The sequence below is a fragment of the Protopterus annectens genome, chromosome 7.part0, assembly GCF_019279795.1.
Source record: "Protopterus annectens isolate FY-2018-M chromosome 7.part0, PAN1.0, whole genome shotgun sequence".
NCBI lineage: Eukaryota > Metazoa > Chordata > Ceratodontiformes > Protopteridae > Protopterus > Protopterus annectens.
In genome coordinates, this window is record NC_056739.1 from 1,461,651,981 (window position 1) to 1,461,676,635 (window position 24,655).

Below are 24,655 nucleotides of genomic sequence, written 5' to 3' on the forward strand. Positions count from 1 at the left end.
TAGTTGGAGAGTTCCCTTTTGTCCAGGAGGGAGTTAATATGCACTGGATAAGTCGTCGGGACAGTGCAGTCAAGCATGCTGAAAGAGCATAGCAGATAGTCCTCATATAAGTTCATAGGTTCATACTAGGCTATCTGCCCTAGGGCATTTATAAGCCTAGCCAGAGTGTGTTTGGCTTTGGTACTTCCCATTTTGTACCTTTTGTCTACAGCTATTAACATTCAGTACTTCAATATTGGTATGTAGATAATGTAAAGTCAGTGTCTCTCTGTTGTCAGGCTGCTTGGGTGAGCAGCATACAGCAGTCATCAGTGTGGAGGTGTCATCCCAGGAAAATAAATAAATAAAACCTAAGGCATGCAGAAAAGAAGGCCCACCTCAAGGACAGAACCATGGAAGGGCTAGTACAGCCCTGTGCTCTGATACCTCATATCTTTGAGACTTCCAGTGATAATTCTTGGGAGACAGCCATGCCTTCAGCTGAATAACCTTCCAGAATGAAGATCTTGCCTCTATGGCTTCTGAAGCTATCCCCCCCCCCCCCCAAAAAAAAAAAAATTGTGCAGTAAGAACTTTCCCAAATAAAGATCAAACATCCAGTGTCCTTGTTAAATTCTTTAGATATGATAAACTTTTTGAGTAACCAGACAGATAAATAGAATATTCCAGTGGTAAAAGTGTTCTAAGGACAGAATTTATTTACTGAAATTTGCTCTTTAATGCATACAATTATTTCATTTTGAGGTAACAGCCCATAACATACTTAGTGTAATGTTAAAGGTAACTTATAGTGATCAAAGTAATACACTGCATGCTTCTGTTTTGCTATATTTTTTATTAAAAAAGGAAATTTATATTAATTGCTGTATATCTTTAAACAATAGTGAGGTATCCTCAGTGACTAGCATGTCGTGGTACACAGGTCTTAGAGAAATCCTTTTAAGTGTAGCTGTCAGGAAGGTTAGGCTGCTTGGGATGTTATCAAGCCCTCTGATAAGGCATGTAGCTTTTAAGGATGCCTCTGGGCATCTCTTACAGGTTGTTACCAGACGTGGCTCATGAGAAGGCGATCCCAGTACTGCATACTCTGGACATGCTGGAGGGATCATAACTCTTGGTTTACCAAGAACTGTCTAGGTATCCCACAGGATGAGTTGGAGACCGTAATTGGAGCTAGGGAGGTCTGTTCTACCCTGCTTAGCATTCTACTACTACCTAAATGAAGGTGGCGGTTTAGGAAAGGATGGTTGGATGTGTTAATAAAGGGTTGTCTACTTTAAACATGTTTTTGCATCTGTGTCTGAATAACTGCTTCCAAATTTAAGTAACATGTTTACATTTACATGCTTGCCTCCGGGTATTGTGTATGTAAACCACTTCAGTGTAACATCAGTTTAGTAGAAAAGAGAAAGGAAGAATTTGTACCATATGCTTAAAGTTTTATGTGCAAAGAGTAACTTCACTAGAAACTAACTTAACCTAGAAAATATAGTTGCCTGCTTAACTGGTCACTATATACTTACTTGGATTCACTGAAATGAATATTTAAATTGTGATGTTTCTTATGTATTGTCATTCACTCGCCAGGTCAGCTTAATCCAGTTCTGGACTCTGCATGACCCAAAGCCTGTCTTTTTACACTGTCTCTTAGGCAGAGGAGAGGAATTAATCTTGAATGGGATACCAACCTATTGTAGAATGCCCATATTTCACTTACTGTTATATGACATGCCCACCTATGGTCACTACTACTGTTGTCTCTGGGATTTGAGAAAAAGTGAGACCACTTGTGAAAAGTGGTCACAAGGAAGCTGTGCTGATTTTACACAGAAGGTGGTCATCTCAAATCTAAATCTGAACAACAGAACTAAGCACTATGAGGTAACAGTGCTTAAAATGTACCATGAGGTCACCTGAGTTATAGACAGCTACAAGCAGTTAATGTTGCCCGACTTAGTCCCACGTGTCCTATGACCTATTTTTAGGAGTGGTCTGAAGTGGTGTACATAATTACTTGAGAGTGGGGATGTAATTTGGCTGGGACATCAAGGAAATCTTTTGAGAATAATTATTTCAGATTCTGTCAATGTGCTATTTGCCTATGTTAGATATTATGTGTACAATTTATATATTGTGTAATGTCATAAAAGAGTTATACATTAAGTGTATAGTATAATAATATGTGAACAAACAATTAATATGAACTAATAAACAATTTAACAGTCAAATAAATTAAGCCATTATTCTTAGGGGGATTTTATTGATGTAATCAGAACAAAAGAACTTCACAGTAGTGGAAAGATCAACAGAATTTTACATTGTTTACAGTGGATGTTTTGAAATAACTGTTTCTCCGTTTACTCAATTTCATAATCATTATTTCACTTTTTCTTGTAAAACAAATTTCACAACCTCTTCCTTTATATGTAACCCATGCAGTGTTTATCACAGTCTTGCCAAAAATACATTTTTCTTCTGATAAATGTTGATATTGACCGTAAATTAAATTCCATTCTTCTGTTTCCATTCTAACATAGCCTTATGATAGGCTAACGTTCTCAACAAACCCTTACATGTATTCATACCCTTGTGGTAGGATAGCTTTCTCAACAAACCCTTACATATATTCATACCCTTGTGATAGGGTAACTTTCTCAACAAGCCTTTACATGTATTTCAGTGACAAGTCATGCTGCATTATCTCTACCCCACACCTTTCATATAAACCAATCATATTTAATTTCCCATTTGATTGATTGTTTTCTGCAGTATTCTGCTGGTGCCAGTTGATGATCCTAAGGACATCCTAGGGGCTTGATTGTCTCTTCTTCCACCCTGAGTTTTTTTTTTTTTTTTAAAGATTCCCTACCCACTCCCTGCCCCACCCTCCATACTGATTGATTCATTCAGGGGCAACACCTCTCAATGGACCATGCCTCCCCTAAGGGAGTGTCATCTATGAGTGCCCTTCCCCTAGGATGGGCATGCCCATCTCTCCTTACCAGTTCATGTGTCGCCTAAGCTGTTTAATCAAACCCTGGTCAACTGGGCTGTAGTTTGAGCTTTATCCCTCCATGCCACTGGAATGACTACTTTAATGTTGGTGTTTGCAAAAGGTGTCATTGGCTTAAAGAGCCTATCGTGGCAAAAGTCATTTAATTTTCTGGACTGCAACCATACTTCTAAAATAAGCTATACATGTTTATGAAAACTGTAATACAATGCATGAGTTACAGAGTCTGATTTACTGAATTTCAAAAGCCTTCACAAAAGCTTTATATATGAGTTTGTTATCATAATTACTTAAGTGCAGTGAAGACTTTACCATAGGCACTCTTAACATAACAAAAAAAAAATCATAAGTTACTGAGTACCTCTTAAGACAAGTTTGAGTTCTTTATATTGGATTTATTTTTCCAGAAGTAAATATACATTACTATAGTACCACATACCTTGTGAATTAAGAGTTATAACTTCAACTTGTATAGTAGAATATTTACAGGATTCAAAGTCTCCACCTCTGCCCAATTCTTGAAGTTACACACAGCTGTAATGCCTTCTTTGTCCTCAAACACATATCCTCCTTTGGAATTCACCAAGTTCTAGCCATACCTCAGAGCCAATGAACCACAGACTCTCACTTCCATTTTTTTGAAGAATAAGACATGTTTATTGATAAAGTGATGCTCCCAGACAGGATGATACACCAAATAATGGAGGAATGATTGAATCACTTGAGAAAGGGTGGAAGAAAGAGTACATATTCAAAACAGATGAAGTGGAATTTTGGTATTGAGGTGTGGTTAGTTGGGGGGGGGGGTGTCTGCCTTCTAAGGTTAGACATGCATCTATATTTGTGGATGGTACTGTAAGTAGTCCCTGTTGTACTATTAAGACCACTGTTTTGTTGTCCCTCTTCCTGTTACCATCTTACTAAATGTCAGAGAAAGCCACAAGAAACTTCGTTTTTATCTTAAGTGTATATGGGAGAAGGGTTGAAAACATACCTGGATTGTTCACATTGCTCTCATCAACCTTTACACAGGCCTTGAGCTAAAAACAGTACAAGTTACTTAGTTACATGTACATGTATTCATAAAAAATCAACTGAAAGTACACTTAAAAGCACAGGCTAGCAAGGAGGACTGAAGGAAATGTGATAAGCATTTTGAGTTACTTAAATTTAAGTAGCTTACCTGAGACCATCTGTAATTTATGATTACATGTTGCTGTATCCAGTATAAAATCATAAAAATAACATGTTAACAGAAGAAGATAAATTATTTATCAAAGTCAGGCATAAAAAGCAGTCTTGCATTGATGTCTTTGTGATTCTAAAATACATATTAATAACTTATTTTAAAAACCGTCATGTTGGCTTCCCCTATGTTCACTAAATACGCTCATTACTCTAGCCAGTTAACATTCTGTTGCTGTACGTGAACGTCATGTAACCGTTGTACCAGTCCTGCACCAACCCGCATGCTACATCGAATTATCAGTAATGTTTTCTATGCATGACAGCTTGACATCTCCCAGCAGTGAAAGTCACTAGTAACTCTTCTTCCATGGGTTTTCTCATCACTACAGCATATAATCTGGAGACTCAGTGAGGTGTGGTGGGTTTCTTTGCCATCCTTGGGTATAAACCAGAAAACAAGCAAATTAGAATTCATAGTACTGCTAAAGATAAACAGGTTGGAAGGCAAACAAAATATTCACTAATTCAGCTCATTAACTTGTGAAAAGTAAACCCCAAATGAGAAGCTGACTATTCAAAAAAATAGTTGCCCCTGGCCTCCAGAATAGAAGGTTTTAGCTTGTTAAACAGTAAAAACCTAATAATGTTCAGTAACTAAACCTAAAAATGCAGTATATAATTTAAAGTCAGCCACTGTAATTGTGTCTCAAGACTATCTCTAGGTGGTCTCTGTTCCCACTACGCAACATGGGGGGTTGCTTAGATTGTAAGGAATGTGACTAAATTCGATACATTCCAGCAACTATTGTAATATCTTACTTACTTATATACTCCTGGGTTAATCAAAGTGTTGTCTTGATGCAGTTTGTGTGTCACATTCTCTTATCGACACTGTAAACCAGAGGGTTTTGTGGTGCTTGGTTGGGTAATATTGCTAAAGAACAGCAACCGATTCAATGAAGGGAGAATCTGCCAATGACATTGGGGATGTCGTTTCCAGCAGGACAAGAGAACTATTTAATAGAGAGCAGAAGATCTTCAAGGGAATCAAGTCCATTCTAAGCCTGAAGTAGGCCTCTACACTGCTGGACCCCTTAGCAGGTGCATTACTTGCTGTGCCTTGTTATTGTATCCTTTTCTGTTATTTCATGCTAGGGTTGCCTCTTGGAATTAAAATAAATTATTTACTGTGAGGAAGTAGAGGGTAATGCACTTGTGGTCTGGCTTTGCTGTAGCAGCTGAACAGTATTGCTGTATTTGATTTGACCTTGGCAGTGTTATTAGAGCGAGAGAGAGTCGAAGTTAATAAGAGTGGGAATTGAATGTAATTAAAACTGATTTGTGTCTTAATTACTGTACAGAAACGATCAACATCTCTCAAGATCATAAGGCACTTGGTGCTACAATATATAATTAGCAACTTGGTAATAAGGCATGAAAATTCAGCATTGTGAGACTAAATTCTATTTTGTCTGCAAAGAAACTATTAATAGTACAACTGCTTGTGCCTGGAAGGAGCTGACGTAACAAATGCTTTCATCACTCATCTAGTGAGGTCCTGGGAAAAACAGTGTTTATATATCTTGATTTGAAGTGTACAAAGTGTCCACGGATAAGTTTCAGGTATTTAATTTTGCACAGTACAGTTCGCATTTTGTGTTCCCCGAAGCATTTCATTAATTTAAATTTTGGGACTGGCTGGCTCATTTAGATTGTCTATTTTAGGGGTACTTGAGGGAACATTGTTCAGAAATGTAAACATTGTGATTGAATTGTTCTACAAGGCAGCGAGCGAGAGAGAGGGAGGAATAAGAAGATGCTAGAGACATAAGCATGTTGGCAGTATAATATGTAACTTGTGTGTGTGTGTGTGTGTGTGTGTGTGTGTGTGTGTGTGTGTCTGTCTGTGTGTGTGAGGCCTCGTGTGCCTGCATGCACATGGTTGTATAAACACAACATGTTCTTTTCAAAGTATAATATTTCAGACTTGCCCATTTTATGGAACATACAGGATGTTACACTTGGTGGCAATAATAGTATTTACAATGGAAAATAGGCATAGGTAGAGTTCAGTTTGAGGCCAGAACAAGTTAATTAGGTGTGGTTGTAGAAAATGTTTGAGTAAGTAGTGAAACTAAAAAATTTTTTGCAGAATGAATTGCAGCTTTAAAATGAGGAGTGTAACTGGAAATTAATTGTAAAACAAAACTGCTTCCAGAAATGAACAATGCACTTGAAAGTTTTCTTTCTTCAGACCACCTTCAGTAGTTACTTTTATTTATTGTTGCAACTGGGTTAATAACCTAGCCGTATGAAACTATTTTCTGCTTCTGTCTGCACACACAGCTACATACGTATGCAACGAAATTCAGGATAAACAGTAATATGATTTATTAGATGTTGATTTAAAAAGTATGAAGCAAAATGGTTGGTAAATGATACATGAGTGAAGACTGACTTTTTTAATGGGGTCAACATATTGGCCCTGTTAGTAGTATATTTTTGTCAAAGTGGTAATGATAAAGCTCGTTACTGGAGAGTGTGTAATATGCGGTATTAAGTTTCAACTCATTTGAATCACGGGAGCTCAAGAATGCTGTTTTTTTTTTTTTTTTGCCCCCACTGCTGGAAAATTGTCAGCTCCCTACCAATTAGTTGCTCTATCTGTTTGTCATCACCAGAATGAGAGTCATACGTGAAAGGTGATCATTCAGCCAACCATCAAGGGTGGCTTGAGTTTTTTGCTTGATTGCTTGAAACCCCTAGCACATGTAGTTTGGCAGCTGTCCCCCTGACTTTTACAAGGAAAACATCTCCAAACAGCCCCATTCCCCAAAAAATAATTGTGGTAGTCCTCCCTGGTCTCCACCAGAGAGAATTCCATATACTCATGTGATCTGGGTATGTGTGCAATATCCCCACTTCCTAGGGAGAGGTAAATGGGACATTCCCCTTCACTCCTCCCCCTCCATGCATGCCTCCTGTAATGTCGTGGTCCTTAATTGAACTCCAGTTGCCTTCATCACAGTAAAGTTCTCATCCTTCTGTACCACAGACCCTGGCTTAAGAATGCTGACTGTTAACTTCCTCAGTACCAATAGCTGGGCTGTCCTGTGTTTCCTCACACAGAGATGCTTGGGAAGTTAGTTGCTCAGTCTTCTTAGAGTGAAAGCAGTAATACCTTGGGACTGATGCTCACAGTTTTGGAAAGTTTCTCTTTTTTCCAGTGTTGTGCAACTGCAGAGTTGGTATATGTAATGTTTTTTGGTGGGTGGGGTGTGCAGGGGGGCAGACTTGGGTCTGTCTATACCAGTAGGTCTGTTGTAACTTTAGGTGTGTCATCTGATCTGATTGTAGAAGAAATTTCTAGCACTCATGTTCTGATATTAACATAATGGAAGAAACAGCTGTGCATCGTGAGCTATCTCTAGAAAATCTCTTTGTCATGGGTAACACAGATTACTGTAATTCTTGAAGCATAACAGCTGTGCAAAAAGTGTAGCTTAAAATTGTTTTCCTCACAATGATCTTCATGATGGTAGTAGTGTTGGCATTCTAATGAATAATCCTAATTTTATAATTAAAAGTGATCATAGACTTTTTGCACATTTTAGATATATATTGTTGAAAATGTGACAGTGTATTGGTAAGCATGCCAGTTTAATCACTTAGGCTGGCACTTATAGAGATGCCCTGTTCTCCTGACTGCACAGTACACTGGCGATACATGGCAGTGTAAAGAATGCTTGAATAACCACATAGTGTTACACTGTGCAACTGAGCACATGGCTTCGCTCCACTGCAGAAAGTGCAGCAGCATATAAAAAGTGCAAGTTGACCACAAATGAGTGTTATGATAGTCTCAGAAAATTTATACTAACCTGTGCACGCCTGCTGTCTTGCTTGTCTAAATACAAAGTACCAGTTAACAAGGGATGGCACTTGTAGCATAGTGTCAGAAAGTGCCACACAGCACGTTGATGTAGTACATAGTGAGCATCTGTGGTGAGATGTCCAGTTGGCTGGATATGTGTTGGTCTCGTGAAAGGAGAGTATAGGAAAGTATGAAATGGGGGAAGATAGCTTAGCTTCACAGAGATGGGAAGCATAAATAAATAAGCAGATGGAGGGGCAGGTAAGGCACTTTCTGTTTTGTGGGATAAGGTTCCCATTTCATATGTTTGGAGAGAGAAGAGATGATGGGAAGGGTGAGACATAAATGGGGAAGTAAGGCAGGGAAGTGCAATAAATGAAGATGATGGCTTTGGTGAACTCCCAGCTCCCAACTTCAGCTTCTGCTTTAACATGTCGTGCACTGCCTGGCGCTTTAAAAGGCAGACATGCCAGCAGGTGTAACATTTTCTTCCTATTCATATGCCAGGCACATTAACATGAAATTACATTTAGCAGGATATCTGACCTCTGCAGGGGAATGACAGTAACCAAGTAAGAAGAACTGTGATATGCCGAAGCTCTTTATCCGTAAACGTCGGCTGCTAGAAAGGCTGAGTTACTATGACCGTCTACGGGACAAGCTGTACTAGCCTTGCATGTCCCTTTTCCCCCAAAGCCAGGGTGTATGAGCAATGCACGTCATGTGCACTGCTACTTTCTCAGGAAGATCTACTTGTACTAAACTTCGGAAAGCTTGCTGAGGAATTTTTTTGCTTTGTGGCAGTGCTCTCAGCACGGACCTCTTCCTTCTACATTCGGTTTGCAGCATATTAGAAGGCAGAAAGTTTCTTCCTGCTCTAAGGATTCATATTCTTCTTTGTATGAGGATGAAGACAAATGACTTACAGTCCCCATTTTTCTTCCCATTTGGTTTGAGCCATCTACAGACCCATTCAGTCAAGCTTCTCCCAGATGATGATTTTTTTTTTTGAGGGGGGGGACTCAGTTTAGTTATAGGATATTTTAAATGAAATCTTGAGAAAAGGCATGTACTAAGAAAATGTGTTGAACCTGTTGTATTTAGAATAACCTAAGCCTATGGTGGTTCACCAGTGTTTGAGGAATTTTAGTATGCCTTTATGATGGCTTAGTTAAAAATTATTCCCATCCCTCTACTCCTAGGAAACTGGACCATTTTTAGGGAACCCAGCAAGTCTGCTAATACCTGTATAAAAACCTGTTAGCACTCCCGACCTTCATCACCTGGGATGCTGCCAAATGGTCCAAGTTCGTCTTGAGCATCTACACATTGCATGATGACAGAGAGGGTAGTATTTTAATTTTAGGAATAAAGTATATAAATCAGCTGCTTTGACCTTCAAAGCCAACATTTGCCTGAAGCATATACTAAAATACCAAGCTAATATCCTCAAGCAAGTAGAGAACCTAGCTGCAAAGATTAAGAATGACACCTTTAAAGTGCAAATTTCCTGGCTGCGCTACTGCTCAAAAGTGGGTAACCACAAAATTAAATGCAGCTGTGACACAGTTGATGCCGTTACAGGGTGGTAGTATTTGACTCTTATCTATTTGTGTGTATGGTTTAAGATTCATCTTATTCCAAAGAATATCAAGGGGCAGTCGCTTAATGCTCCTCTCAACAAAGTCTTCTTTGGACCTCCAGCTCGGTTAAGCTTCAAGAAGCTATTAGAAAAGTGGAAGACAATGGAAACAGTGAAGCAGTTCTTACACGCCCCCATTCCTAGTCACTGTTACCCTTCAAAACATGGTCAGTTTTTGTAGAAGACAAACCAGAGGTCAGCAGACCAAGAGGGGAAGGGCTTTTGAAAAACAAAGATGACAAGGCAAGAAGAGGGTAAACCTGCTAGATTTCATATGACCTTCTCCTCTAACCAACCATGTCTTAGCTGGTGGCTTTTTCAGCTGCTCTGTTCCCTTCCTCATCTCAGAATAATCTCCACGCTTCCAGTTCCCATGTTGTGTAACTTTTTTTCTCCCCACAACTGAAAATTAGCTGCCAGCATCTCCCCTTGTTTGTTGGATCTATCAGACTCGCCTTAGCTTTCTACTGGGGTCAACCTGAATCGTGTCTGCTGCTTGTGTGGAGGTTGAGGATACTGGTGCAGTGTCATACTGCTCCTGCGGAATGTGTTCTAACTCTCTCCACCCTATGTCAGCCTTGACAGCTCTTCAGATGGTGCCCATGGGAGATGGATGTGTGCATCCTTGTATGCATGATCTTCTGTATAAGCTGCTGACTGCTCATGCACCACAGAGCATGCCAGGTTTTCATGTTATATTGCTACAAGCTGTGGCTACCTCCCTTTCCCTAGGATTGGTATGCCAACATCAGCTGCTCACTCCCTATCTTACCCCGGAGACCCCTCCAACACCCATGCAACTAACTGAACACAAGTCATCTGGGTGCAGTAGGGGGTGCTTTATCCATCGGCACCACAGAGCTGCTCAGGAGGTTGTCTAACCCTTGGCAAAATATGCAGGTGACTGGAAACTTGAGAACATTGTCCTTAAACCTCACTGACCACCTCCCTTCAAATACCACATAACATTACATACGGGTAGTGCATCAGAAATTACCTTACTGTAAATGTTTAATGCTCCATTATGGTCTTTGGCAAGCATCATACACCTACTTTATACACTGTTGATGTGTAACAAGTAAAAGTTGATAAAACAGTAGAAATCCTTTTTACCTTTGTAGATGATAAACTTTCATTTGATATCCACATAGTCACTATTGTCAGTAAAACATATAGATTTGCCCACCTGATCCTCTGTGAGGTAGAGAGCTGTGCCAGAGAGGTAATTGTACCCTTCAATACAGCAGTTATCAAACCAGTTATAGAATCTGTACTCTGTCCTTTAGAGGTGCCTCATAAAATGAATTGATGTTTTTCAAGTTTTGTTTTGAAACAAAAGTGTGGCAGCCTTTCTTTACCTCTCCAGTGCATATCATCACCTTCCTACCAGATGCCTCTCCCTGACATAGAGCATTAAATAACCCGTTAATTTTTGAAACCCTTTGCTTATAATACCCCCCCGATGACCTAAACACAAGAAGGCCATCTGCCTCAGTAAAATTTACTATCAACTTTTCCACTAAACGTGACAGTTCCATATCCCAAAGATTTCCACAACTAGGAAGTAAATTCCCCCTCTCAAGCACACCCTATGATTTCATACCTTAAAGAAGGAACTTTGTGGAAACATGGGCACTTGCAAATTCCAATATGGAATCTATGGTGTCAAGCTCCTGAATGGCCAGTAAGATTTGAGCTTGTTTACCAAACATTTGAATCTTGTCTCTGGCACATTTGGTCAAGAATCTTGTTGGACACTGGCTCTAATCTCTTTTGGGTACACTGTTGAGGTCTGAGCACATCCTCCATTCATTGGGATGCTCACCATCCTGTAAGACCAGCTAGATTTATACAGTCCTCTCCTCAAGTGATCCAAAGTAACAAGTAAATTTAGGAAAGGTTCCTTGAAAGGGCGTGGGGAGGCCAGCTCCAGATTTTATTTCAGACTCTTTCTGGTCCCCAGGAGAGACCAGTTTTTGATAACTTCAAACTCTGCCTGTTTTGCAAGTCTCAGGATTCAGAACACTCATTAAGCTGTCTTTTCCCCTTTTGCTCACCTCAAAATGTTGAGTCACTTAGACCTCAGTGATATTTTGCCTGCATGTCCCTGCACGCAGAAAACATAAATTTCTCTATTTCAGGGCAGGGCACCACAATTTCCAGTTTGCATCCTTGCCTTTTGGGTTCTCCCCGGCTCTTGGTGGATTCACAAATTACCAAAAAAATGTGTAAAACGCTGTGATTCAGTTGATGGATTCTTATGCTTGTGTCTTGCTGTGTACTTCATTAAAAAGTGGATTGTACTCTGGTTGTTTTCCAGTGCCACCTCCTACAGTTTATGGATTCACAAATTGCCTGATTCCAGTAGTAACCTTACTCAGAAACCACGAGTCCATATTTACCTGTATTTAGATGATCACTTTAGAAGTGCAACTGGAGAACGACCTGTAGGAGTAGATAAGAGTTCACCAACATTGCCTGAGGAACTTGGTTATCTTTATAAATAAACTAAAGTCCATGCAAACAGTCAATACAAATAAAGTTTCCTTGGGAGGTCACCTTTGGCTTGGCAGCATGCAGGGTGCTGGTACGACTGCTGAATCCTACACAAATGCACTTTATAAGCACTTACACGAGTGCATGGATCGTGCTATCCCTAACAGAACCAAGATGCTATCCTCCAAAAAAAGGAAACCAATCTGGTGGTCTTCTGCCATAAACAAACTCTACAACAGAAGAAAGAAACTGTTGCAAAAAAAGAGTATAATCCCACGATTGGAGGAACTCCCAGGTCAGCCTCAGTAAGAAGCTGAGATCCCTCATAAAATCCTCCAAAGCTAGTTATGAAAACAAAATCGCCACTGATTCTAAAGACAACCACAAAGCATTCTATAGCTATGTCAAGAATCTCAATGGCAACACTCAGATCTGCTTTGAGTTACAGCACAATGACACTAAATATACAGAACCAACTGATATTGCCAACATCCTGGCAGATAGGTTCAGTGCTAACTTTACCCCCCTCTCACCTCTAAAGGGCCCATCTTTATACTGGAAGATTGCAAAGTTCCTGTAATCACGGCTACACAGGTAAAAACCTCACTCTCCAAAGCCATGAACACAGCATCCATGGGACTTGGCAACATCCCAGGCTGCCTTCTACACGAACTACAGAATGAACTGGCATCCCACCTACGTACCATGCTGAATCACAGCCTCACCTCAGGCTTTGTGCCCATTGAATGGCACACCGCGACGGGTATCCCACTCTACAAAGGGGGGCCACAACAGACTCTGGGAACTACCACCCCATTAGCCTGACGAGCCTGGTCTGCAAGGCCATGGAACGTATCATCATGGAACTCATAAATAAAGACATTAGAGATCTCCAAACTCTGGACCCCACACAGTTCGGGTTTGTAAAAGGCAGATCATGTCTCCTAAACCTGATAGACTTCTTTGAAGCAGTCACCAAAGCCATAGATGAGGGTAAAGTGGTTCACACAGCCTATATAGATCTCGCCAAGGCGTTCAACACCGTCCCCCCACTATGGAATTATAGATAAACTTACTAAACTAGGTATAAATCCCTATGTCACAAGATGGGTTGCCATCTGGCTTTACTGACAGAACCCACACTGTGAAAGTAGCAGACTCCAAATCAGACTTCAGACCAGTGACAAGTGGAGTACCACAGGGTTCAGTCCTGAGTCCTCTCCTGTTTGGTATCTACTTCTCTGAAGGTACAGGCTAACACAGAAGGTCTTTGGCTAACTAAATTCACAGATGACTGCAAACTAGGAGCCATAATCAAAACTCCTAACGATGTGGACATCCTACAAAAGGACCTCACTGAGACAGATGCCTTGTGTCAAAGCCATGGTCTCAAGCTCAACGCCAAAAAGTGCATTGTCATCCCCTTTGGGAAAAACTCTGTACCCATGAACTACCACATAGGCAGTAGTCTACTTAACACCGAAAGTGTGATGAGACCTTGGGACACAGGTGGACAGTAGTTTCTCCTTTGATAATCACATTGTCACAGTGGCCAGGAAATCCTTCTACGTGGCACAGCTCATCACAAAAGGTTTCTCATGCAGAAAAAAAGAGGTAATTGTTCCCCTCTGCTCATCACTCATTACACCCATTATAGAGTACAATGCCCCTTTTGGTATGTACCTCACAAGACTTCTACAACAATTGGAAAGGCCCGCAGTAATACCTCACAAAGAGGATTACTGGCCTCAAACAGATGCCCTACGCAGACAGACTCAAAAAAACTCCAGCTTTACTCCGTCGCATATCGCCTACTCAGAGGCGATCTCTGCCTAACATACAAAGCTATGTCAAACCTAGAGCTGTTGGATGTGCTCCACTTAAAGAAATCCCAATCCCTCCAAGCTACATGCTCTAAGGACCTAAACCTTGTCACCACAATAAACGGAACATGCTGGAGGGATAGATTCCTGTCCCAGAGACTTCCCATACCCTGGAACAAACTACCTATCCATGTCAAGCAGAGGTCCTCATTAGCATTCTTCAAGAAAAATCTTGATTGGATGGGTAATAAGAAATTCACCCCGGGGATTACTTCTGTGGTTCTGCTTGACAGGGGCACAGGAAAATAATTTTCTGAGTGGTGAAAGCCAGGGTACCTTTCTGGCTAGGCTTGTATAGGCCGTAGGGCCAATAGCCTAGTACCTACCTATGAACCTATGTACTGACATGTAGAGAAAGTAGTATTTTTGGGGCTTTAATCTTTGAGCAGGCCTAGAGGAGGTGTATGGCAGTGTGAGACTTCCTTGGAATCTTGAGATTTGTGTCCATGGGTATCAGTATTTCTAGTAAGGGTGTGTGTTTTGAGTATATACTGATACCTAAAGGCTCATTGGAGGCAGCACACCCCTATTTTGGATAAAGTACTTAAGTCCTCCCATGCATCCAACAGGAGTTGTGCTTTTGGGCAACTCCAGTAAAGATGCTATTAAGTGAGAACCTGGCAACATTTCAAGCCCCCATAAACCCTGAGAACACTTCTGCCTATGCAGAACTGTTCACAGAAACCCTGTACAAGCATGTTAATAGCTGCATATAGGCAGCTGTACCCACCAGGAAGAAGTACAGAACTAACTCAAAAAACAAGCCACCCTGGTGGAATCACAGAATCAATCAGTCGTATAACAGGAGGAAGAAAATCATGGCAACATTTAGGAGATGTAGCACCCAGCAGATAAAAGCACTCTCATCAAACTAAACAAACAACTCAGGACAAATAAAGTTTATCAAAGCCAAATTTAGGTAAGTTTGGTCTCCCAGGCCAAGGACAACCACAAAACATTCTTTAGGTGCATCCACAACCTCAAAAGTAATACACAATTGTGTGCAGAGCTCATTGCAAATGGAGCCACCTATATAGATATAGATAGATATATAAGATATAGCAAACCTCCTGGCTGATAAATTCAGCTCCAGCTTTATTCCTCTCTCCCCCTCAACCTTCCCTCAGGAAATATCAAATACAACTCCCCCTCGTATCACTAGGGAGCTGGTCCTTAATGATAAGACCAAAAACACTGCATCATTGGGCCCAGACAGTATCCCAAGATGCCTTCTAAATAGCATGAAACATGACCTATCAGGGCCTCTGGAATTGCTATTTAACTGTAGTCTCCAAACAGGATTTGTGCCTCATGAATGGAGAAAGGCAACAGTCATCCCTCTGCACAAAGGTGGGCCATTTACAGACCCTAGAAACTACAGACCCATAAGTCTCACTAGTCTTATATGTAAAGCCATGGAAAGAATTATCATAGAGATGATCAATAGAGATATAGTAAACCTCCAGACATTGGACCCAACACAGTTTGGTTTCGTCAAGGGCAGATCATGCCTGTTCAGCCTGGTGGATTTCTTTGAGAAGGTCACCAAAGCAATGGATGAGGGCAAAATCATTCACTGTGCCTACCTTGACCTGGCCAATGCATTTGACACAATACCTCATTCGGGCATTGTTGACAAACTCGAGAGGTTAGGTACAAACCCATATGTCACCCGGTGGATAGCCAACTGGCTCACAGACAGGACCCAGGAAGTTAGAATTGGGGAGTCCACCTCTACAAAGAGGCCAGTCACAAGTGGTGTCCCTCAGGGATCAGTCCTTGGACCAGTTCTTTTTGGCATTTACTTCTCAGAAGTCAAGGCCAATGTCAGTGGTCTCTGGCTGATAAATTTGTAGATGATTGCAAATTAGGAGCTGTCATTGAATCTCACACTAACACAAATGTTCTCCAGGCAAGGCTGACACATGCAAACAACTGATGTCAGAGCCATGGACTAAAACTAAATGCCAAGAAATGCATAATAGTATCCTTTGGGAAGTTGCTCATCCCTGGTAACTATCTTATTGACAATACACCCCTTAGAGTTGACCCAGTAGTCAGGGACTTAGGGACACACATAGATAGTAATCTAATCTTTAATCATCACGTGTCTACAGTGGTGAGGAAATCATTCTGTGTTGCGCAACTTATAAGGAAAGGTATGGCATCTAAATCCAAGGAAGTCATTGTTCCACTGCATTCAGCATTCATCAGACCAATCATTGAGTACAGTGCCCCTTTTGGTATTTACCTAACCAGGCATATCCAACAATTGGAATGTCCACAGAGGTTCCTCACTAAAAGAATACAGGGCATAAGTAATACCTCCTATGCAGACCACCCCAAGGCCCTATCCCTGTATTCTGTCTCCTACAGGCTTTTGAGGAGAGATTTATGCCTGGCATACAGGGCATTGTCAGACCCCACTCTGATGGACCTCCTGCTTATCCACAAACCAAACAGTACCAGAATTACCCATTCTAAAGACTTAAACCTTGCCTGTGATATAAATAAAACCTGATGGAGAAATAGGTATGTATCCCAGAGACTACCTCGTCTATGGTACAGGCACCCCATCCATGTGAAGCAGAGTTCCTCCTTAACCCAGTTCAAGTGCAACTTGGACATTTGGATGGGAAACTGGAAATTTATCCCTGGTTTGGCACCTGTGCCTAATGGAAACAGGTAACCTGTAAATGATTAATCTCACAGGCCCATGCTTACACTTGTCAAAGGTATCAGAACTTGTCAGAGATTTGGGATGCATGTCTAGGTTTAAAAATGCTCTAGTGGTCGTTAGCCTAGTAAACACCTATGAGAAAGGGTATAGCATTTTATCCACCAATGTACATCCAGACCCTGATGATGGATGTCTCTAACAAAGCCTTGGATGCCCATACAGGAACATTCCACATCCAGAGTGAGTGGCACATTGCCTGTCCACATCCCCACATCAGCCTGCAAGAGATACGGGCTATAAATCTGGCCCTTAATGTGTATCGATTCATAGTAGATAACTAGGCTAACGGCTTATGAGCCCTTACAAGTCTAGCCAGTGTAACCCAATTTTACCCAATATGGGAAGAGGACGGCATGGACTTGTATCTATGCATTGACTATCTTAAATATTGTTCCTATTCATAAGGGGTATAGGCATTATGCTAGGTGTGAATTTGTGATTCCCCATTCATTGATCCTAACTGCGTTTAAAGAGGAACAGAGAAGGGTTTTGCTTAATGTGAGTAAAAAGCTTGTTCCAAAGAAGGGGCAATCTCTGAGAGACATCTGTCTCTACAGCATGTTTTGTTTGATGTGTTGATTGTTTAGATTCCTATATTGGGTGACCCTCATTTTGTTTGACTTGCAGATGTATACCAGCACCATCAGGGCTGGATTTGTGAGTGCTTTATAGGTCAGGCATAGGAGACAGAGTAGAGGGATGTGGCTTTTAGTCTGTTCGCATAGGATATGTTATTTACACCCTGTATTTTCTTTGTGAGGAGCCTCTGAGGTTGCTCTAGCTGCTGTAAGTGCCTGTTCAAGTATATGCCAAATGGCACATTTTATTCAATTATTGGTCTAATGAGGGCCAAATGCAGCAAAAGTATAATTTCCTTAGATCTAGATGCCATAACATTAATTATATGTTGTCCCACATAAAAGGACTTCCTCACCATTGTGGATACATGATGGTTAAATTTTGGGCTGCTGTTTATCTGTGTACATACATCTCTCACCTCTGAGGTCTACTCTTAGAGGTGTGTTATAATTTGCAGGGGTATTTGACTTATCACTGGGTATGATGCATTTTTTCACATTTAGTTTTAGGCCATGGTTCTGATACCAATCATTTTCTGATCTAGGCACTCCTGAAGGATGTCTACATTGTTGGGGGATTCGGTGGTTTCCCCTAGCTTGCAATCATCTATTCCAAACAAATGTGGTCCCAGCAGTGAGCCCTGTGGCACACCACTAGCAACTGGCCTCTTGCTGGATCTGGATTCACCCACTTAAACCACGTGTCCTGTCCGTGAGACAGTTGGCTATCCATCGGGTGATGTAGGGATTTATGCCCAGTTTTATGAGATTATTTATAATTCCCGAGTGAGAAATTATGTTAAATGCCTTGGCCTTAGTGACTTTCTCAAAGAAATCCACCCGAATCAGTAGGCATGACCTGCTTTTGAGAAAACTGAATTGGGTTAATTCCAGTGTTTCTAGGTTTCCTATGCCATTGTTTATCAGAGCCATGATCATTCTTTCCATAGCCTTACATATAACACTAGTCAAATTTATGGGTCAGTAATTTCCCAGGTCAGTAGATTGTCCCCCTTTATGCAGAGGGATGACTGCTGCTGTCCTCCACTCTACTGGGATAATGTCAGTCCAGAGGCTGTGGTTAAGTAGAGATCTTAATGGGCCTGATAAATCTGTTTAAACAGTTTAAGAGGCAACCTGGTATATTGTCAGACCCCATTGAAACTGTGTTTTTAGCTTTAGAGAGTGCAATGGCAACCTGTAATCTTTGGTGATAAGTGGTGATGGAGTGGTAGAGTGTACTTGGGGGAGAATTGGTTGTGATGGGGGTAAAATTTTAGCTGAATTTGTCAGCCAGCAGATTAGCTACATTTTCTGACCGAGTATAGGTGATGTCATCTAAAACTAATTTCGCACACTGTTGGATGTTGCGTTAAGATTGCAGACATAGCTGGAAAATGCCTTATGGTTATCATTACATTTTCAGGTTATTTTTACTTCAAAGTCTGCTTTCAGAGGCTTGACTACTTCTCTGATTCAGTGGTTTAGACTAGTGAGGGACTTTTTGCTCTGTTATGCACATTTCCCCTTGCTTCTTGACAGGATTTTAGTACCAAGGGTCCACCAGGTGGCTTGTTTTTTGCGGTTTGACCTGGATTTATTTCAGTGTGGTACTTCTGCTTCTTATGCAGTTGCTTTTGTGTACACCGCTGAATAGGTTTTTGTTTTTTCTGGATTTGCGGGAGCTTGGAAATTAGCTATGCCATCCCTTAAAAGGGGGTAATTTACCTTGGAGAAATTCTTTTTTACGGTTGTAGAGGGACTAGTTTTTCCTTTATTTCAAGGGAGACCACTTTGTGATCTGATCTTACCAGTGAGGATGTCATATGGGGGAGGGGGGCAGCACTGCCGTATTTGTGAGTAACAAATCTATTATACGTTTTCCCCTAGTCAGAGTGCAGACTAGCTTCTCCATGACATTTGAATTTGCAAAGTCAAGAAATCTTTGACCCTTCATGTTAGTGGTTGTGTATGCCTCACAGTTAATGGAGGGGTGGTTCAAATCAGCTATGATTATGGTATTGAGCTTGATGGTGAGTGATTCTAGTAACTTCAGATATGATGTCTGGATTTTCTTCATCAGGGTGGGTTACCTTTAGCTAGCAGGAATATGGTAATGGATTTTTCCCATGGTTAGTTGAACATGGAGTAGCTCAAGCATGTCATATTGTCTGACAAGTCTTGAGGTGTGCTTATCCTTTATGTAGATAGATACACCTCCAACCTTTGCTCTTTCCTGTTCAGTGGATGGTCAGAATGTATGAAAAGCATTATAGCCATTCACTGCCAGAGTGCTTTCCATGGCTTTGATCCATGTTTCAGTAGCTGCACAGGCGTCAGCATTCTCCATGGTGAGGAGAGCTTCCAGGGAGTGCAGTTTCTTGTTGAAACTCTTAGTATTGAGCAGCTTGTCCTGAGTAGCGTTTGTCATGTTGGAAGATTACAGCTTGTCCTGAGTAGCGTTTGTCATGTTGGAAGATTAGTCTGTTTGGTAATGCCTAAAAAAGGCACTGTAAGGGTGGATAACATTTTGGCAAATATCTGAAAGCCTAGAGGTGACGAGTGAAGACCATCTCTGGCAAAGCAGTGTGGCCTGTCAGCCATCTCCTCCAAGGCTGAGAAGTATGGGATCCCTTTGGAATGACACCAGTAGCTAAGCCAATTGTTAAAGTTGATAATTTTTTGCTGGTTTTCTAGCATCATCCTTGGAGATGGTAGAATGCTGCTCAGTGCTAGACTTTTGCCTGCCTGTGATTAACACTCTAAGAGGTTAATCATGTCTCTCTTCATGTAGTCCACAGAGGTACTTCTCAGGTCATTCATGCCCTGGACAATGACTGAGTCATACTGGTACTTGATAAGTGACATGAGTGCTTGTGTGATATGGTGACAGCTAACTGTAACCTTCCCCTTAACCAGCCAGGTAAGAGGGAAATCATTTTGACTCCCAATGGCATCTCCTGTGATAATAGCTGGGCTGTCCTGTGTTTCCCCACACAGAGAGGACTGGGAAGTTAGTTGCTTAGTCTTCTTAGAGTGAAAGCAGTAATAGCTTGGGACTGATGCTCACAGTTTTGGAATGTTTCTCTTTTTTCCAGTGTTGTGCAACTGCGGAGTTGGTATATGTAATGTTTTTTGGTGGGTGGGGTGTGCATGGGGCAGACTTGGGGTCTGTCTATACCAGTAGGGCTGTTGTAACTTTAGGTGTGTCATCTGATGTGATTGTAGAAGAAATTTCTAGCACTCATGTTCTGATATTAACATAATGGAAGAAACAGCTGTGCATCGTGAGCTATCTCTAGAAAATCTCTTTGTCATGGGTAACACAGATTACTGTAATTCTTGAAGCATAACAGCTGTGCAAAAAGTGTAGCTTAAAAATTGTTTTCCTCACAATGATCTTCATGACGGTAGTAGTGTTGGCATTCTAATGAATAATCCTAATTTTATAATTAAACGTGACCATAGACTTTTTGCACATTTTAGATATATATTGTTGAAAATGTGACAGTGTATTGGTAAGCATGCCAGTTTAATCACTTAGGCTGGCACTTATAGAGATGCCCTGCTCTCCTGACTGCACAGTACACTGGCGATACATGGCAATGTAAAGAATGCTTGAATAACCACATAGTGTTACACTGTGCAACTGAGCACATGGCTTCGCTCCACTGCAGAAAGTGCAGCAGCATATAAAAAGTGCAAGTTGACCACAAATGAGTGTATGCAGACAAGCAAGACAGCAGGCTTGCACAGGTTAGTATAGATTTTTTGAGACTGCCATAACAAAGTACCAGTTAACAAGGGATGGCACTTGTAGCAGAGTGTCAAAGTGCCACAGAGCAAGTTAATGTAGTACATAGTGAGCATCTGTGGTGAGATGTCCAATTGGCTGGATATGTGTTCGTCTCGTGAAAGGAGAGTATAGGAAAGTATGAAATGGGGGATGATAGCTTAGCTTCACAGAGATGGGAAGCATAAATAAATAAGCAGATGGAGGGGCAGGTAAGGCACATTCTGTTTTGTGGGATAAGGTTCCCATTTCATATGTTTGGAGAGAGAAGAGATGATGGGAAGGGTGAGACATAAATGGGGAAGTAAGGCAGGGAAGTGCAATAAATGAAGATGATGGCTTTGGTGAACTCCCAGCTCCCAACTTCAGCTTCTGCTTTAACATGTTGTGCACCGCCTGGCCCCTTAAAAGGCAGACATGCTAGCAGGTATAACATTTCCTTCCTATTCATATGCCAGGCACATTAACATGAAATTACATTTAGCAGGATATCTGACCTCTGCAGGGGAATGACAGTAACCAAGTAAGAAGAACTGTGATATGCTGAAGCTCTTTATCCGTAAACTTCGGCTGCTAGAAAGGCTGAGTTACTATGACCGTCTACGGGACAAGCTGTACTAGCCTTGCATGTCCCTTTTCCCCCAAAGCCAGGGTGTATGAGCAATGCACGTCATGTGCACTGCTACTTTCTCAGGAAGATCTACTTGTACTAAACTTCGGAAAGCTTGCTGAGGAATTTTTTTGCTTTGTGGCAGAGCTCTCAGCACGGACTTCTTCCTTCTACATTCGGTTTGCAGCATACTAGAAGGCAGAAAGTTTCTTCCTGCTCTAAGGATTCATATTCTTCTTTGTATGAGGGTGAAGACAAATGACTTACAGTCCCCATTTGGTTTATGAGCCATCTACAGACCCATTCAGTCAAGGTTCTCCCAGATGATGATTTTTTTTTGGGGGGGGGGACTCTGTTTAGTTATAGGATATTTTAAATGAAATCTTGAGAAAAGGCATGTACTAAGAAAATGTGTTGAACCTGTTGTATTTAGAATAACCAAAGCCTGTGGTGGTTCACCAGTGTTTGAGGAATTTTAGTATGCCTTTATGATGGCTTAGCTAGAAATTATTCCCATCCCTCTATTCCTAGGAAACTGGACCATTTTTATAGAACCCAGCAAGTCTGCTAATACTTGTATAAAAACCTGTTAGCACTCCCGACCTTCATCACCTGGGATGCTGCCAAATGGTCCAAGTTAGTCTTGAGCATCTACACACTGCATGATGACAGAGAGGGTAGAATTTTAATTTTAGGAATAAAGTATATAAATCAGCTGCCTTGGCCTTCAAAGCCAACATTTGCCTGAAGCATACACTAAAATACCAAGCTAATATCCTCAAGCAAGTAGAGAACCTAGCTGCAAAGATTAAGAATGACACCTTTAAAGTGCAAGTTTCCTGGCTGCGCTACTGCTCAAAAGTGGGTAACCACAAAATTAAATGCAGCTGTGACACAGTTGATGCCGTTACAGGGTGGTAGTATTTGACTCTTATCTATTTGTGTGTATGGTTTAAGATTCATCCTATTCCATAGAATATCAAGGGGCAGTCGCTTAATGCGCCTCTCAACAAAGTCTTCTTTGTACCTCCAGCTTGGTTAAGCTTCAAGCAGCTATTAGAAAAGTGGAAGACAATGGAAACAGTGAAGCAGTTCTTACACACCCCCATTCTTAGTCACTGTTACCCTTCAAAACATGGTCAGTTTTTGTAGAAGACAAACCAGAGGTCAGCAGACCAAGAGGGAAGGGCTTTTGAAAAACAAAGATGACAAGGCAAGAGGAGGTTAAACCTGCTAGATTTCGTATGACCTTCTCCTCTAACCAACCATGTCTTAGCTGGTGGCTTTTTCAGCTGCTCTGTTCCCTTCCTCATCTCAGAATAATCTCCACCCTTCCAGTTCCCATGTTGTGTAACCTTTTTTCTCCCCACAACTGAAAATTAGCTGCCAGCATCTCCCCTTGTTTGTTGGATCTATCAGACTCGCCTTAGCTTTCTACTGGGGTCAACCTGAATTGTGTCTGTTGCTTTTGTGGAGGTTGAGGATACCGGTGCAGTGTCATACTGCTCCTGCGGAATGTGTTCTGACTCTTTCCACCCTATGTCAGCCTTGACAGCTCTTCAGATGGTGCCCATGGGAGATGGATGTGTGCATCCTTGTATGCATGATCTTCTGTATAAGCTGCTGACTGCTCATGCACCACAGAGCATGCCAGGTTTTCATGTTATATTGCTGCAAGCTGTGACTACCTCCCTTTCCCTAGGATTGGTATGCCAACATCAGCTGCTCACTCCCTATCTTACCCCGGAGACCCCTCCAACACCCATGCACCTTACTGAACACAAGTCATCTGGGTGCAGTAGGGGGTGCTTTATCCATCGGCACCACAGAGCTGCTCAGGAGGTTGTCTAACCCTTGGCAAAATATGCAGGTGACTGCAAACTTGAGAACATTGTCCTTAAACCTCACTGACCACCTCCCTTCAAATACCACATAACATTACATATGGGTAGTGCATCAGAAATTACCTTACTGTAAATGTTTAATGCTCCATTATGGTCTTTGGCAAGCATCATACACCTACTTTATATACTGTTGATGTGTAACAAGTAAAAGTTGATAAAACAGTAGAAATCCTTTTTACCTTTGTAGATGATAAACTTTCATTTGATATCCACATAGCCATTATTGTCAGTAAAACATATAGATTTGCCCACCTGATCCTCTGTGAGGTAGAGAGCTGTGCCAGAGAGGTAATTGTACCCTTCAATACAGCAGTTACCGAACCAGTTATAGACTCTCTACTCTGTCCTTCAGAGGTGCCTCATAAAATTAATTGATGTTTTTCAAGTTTTGTTTTGAAACAAAAGTGTGGCAGCCTTTCTTTACCTCTCCAGTACATACATCACCTTCCTACGAGATGCCGATCCCTGACATAGAGCATTAAATAACCCGTTAATTTTTGAAACCCTCTGCTTATAATACCCCCCGATGACCTAAACACAAGAAGGCACTCTGCCTCAGTAAAATTTACTATCAACTTTTCCATGAAACATGACAGTTCCATATCCCAAAGATTTCCACAGCTAGGAAGTAAATTCCCCCTCTCAAGCACAACCTATGATTTCATACCTTAAAGAAGGAACTTTGTGGAAACATGGGCACTTGCAAATTCCAATATGGAATCTATGGCGTCAAGCTCCTGAATGGCCAGTAAAATTTGAGCTTGTTTACCAAACATTTGAATCTTGTCTCTGGCACATTTGGTCAAGAATCTTGTTGGACACTGGCTCTAAGGGTACGCTGTTGAGGTCTGAGCACATCCTCCATTCATTGGGATGCTCGCCATCCTGTAAGACCAGCTAGATTTATACAGTCCTCCTCAAATGATCCAAAGTA

The 24,655-nt window shown here is 41.3% G+C and overlaps 1 protein-coding gene across 1 annotated transcript in view; it reads left to right on the forward strand.

Moving 5' to 3' along the window:
* SUMF1 (sulfatase modifying factor 1) overlaps positions 1–24,655 on the forward strand; it is a 1,255,299-nt gene that overhangs the window by 338,811 nt on the left and 891,833 nt on the right. The window lies entirely within an intron of this gene.